A 1,465-nucleotide genomic window follows, 5' to 3' on the forward strand; every position below is an offset into this window, starting at 1 on the left:
ACTAATTGTGCTTCTGAAGAAAAAAGTTTTCATAAGAGAAAGAATTGTTGTTCATATAAGTAATGATAACTTTAATTGGCTGAATGATCTAAAGCCGCTTGTGAGCGACAAAAACAAGCTTAATAAGAATAGTAGAATTATAATTGTCGGAGAGAGAAATTTTGAGTGTGGTTTATTGGGTTTTGTTAACTGCTTGAGAAAAGAGCCAGGAGGAGAACTTGTTAGGGGAGTGCTCATTCAGGATGTGGAGGCTCCTAAATTTTCTCTTGAAGATCCTTTCTACCTAGAACAATTACAAAAAGATATGACCATTAATGTACTGCGATCAAATAAATGCTGGGGATCGTACAGACATTTAAAATTACCACGATTCGAAGCGAAACCTGTACCAACCGCTCATGTCTGCCAAATGGTACGTACAAACTTTTTCGAAACGTACTTGTCATTATCTTTATATGCATTCATTTTTTTTAAAGGTTCGTGGTGACTTAAGTACACTTTCTTGGACAGAAAATAATTTATTTGTCTCTTGTCATCGTGAGAATTTAGTCCACATTGTCTACTCATCCCTGAATTTTAGAGATATAATGTTCGCCACAGGTAAAGTAACAATTCAAGAAACGATTTTAAATAGATCTCAGTATATTCCTCTTGGAATAGAATATGTGGGTTTTGATGCTAACGGACAACGTATAATGGGAATGCGTAATACTGAGTAAGTAATGCTACAAGGAGTTATTATCCTATGTCACGGAAATGACAATAATTAAAAGTTACTCATTTTAGTTGCATTGCAAATGTCATTGATAAAAGTGAAAGTCCTTGGTGGAAGATACCCGATGCGTGGTCATTCGAAGAAGCGGCGACGGTCCCGATCGTGTATAACACGGTTTATTTAGCCTTATACATTTACGGAAAAATGAAAAAAAACGATAAAATTCTTATACATTCTGGTACTGGTGGAATTGGACAAGCAGCCATTCATCTCGCTCTTAAAGAAGGATGCGAGGTATTCACTACCGTGGGCACAAGTGACAAACGGAACCTCATTAAGGAAATGTATCCGATCATTTCGAATGATCATATTGGAAATTCCCGAGATACAAGTTTTGAACAAATGATTATGCGTCAAACGAGAGGTCGCGGTGTCGATATTGTGTTAAATTCATTGGCGGAAGAAAAGTTAATAGCTTCCGTTCGCTGTTTGGCCCAAAACGGTCGCTTTTTAGAAATTGGCAAATTCGATCTTGTGTCTAATAATCCTCTAAATATGTCCGAGTTTCGGAAAGGTATTAGTTTTCATGGGGTTTTATTGGACAATGTAATCGCTGGTGACAAAAATACGTTCCTATTGTCCAAAATGATAGCTGATGGTTTAAAAGATGGAACGATCAAACCAATACAAGCAAAAGTTTTTCCAAGAACTGATATTGAAGGAGCCTTTAGGTACATGGCCAGCGGGAAA

General features: G+C 36.9%; 1 pseudogene; it reads left to right on the forward strand.

Annotated features, from left to right (window-relative positions):
- Positions 1-13: 13 nt before the first annotated feature.
- On the forward strand, positions 14-1,457 carry LOC108771330 (fatty acid synthase pseudogene; annotated as a pseudogene).
- Positions 1,458-1,465: the final 8 nt, after the last annotated feature.

The sequence above is a fragment of the Cyphomyrmex costatus genome, unplaced genomic scaffold (assembly GCF_001594065.2).
Source record: "Cyphomyrmex costatus isolate MS0001 unplaced genomic scaffold, Ccosl1.0 C2296265, whole genome shotgun sequence".
Taxonomy (NCBI): domain Eukaryota; kingdom Metazoa; phylum Arthropoda; class Insecta; order Hymenoptera; family Formicidae; genus Cyphomyrmex; species Cyphomyrmex costatus.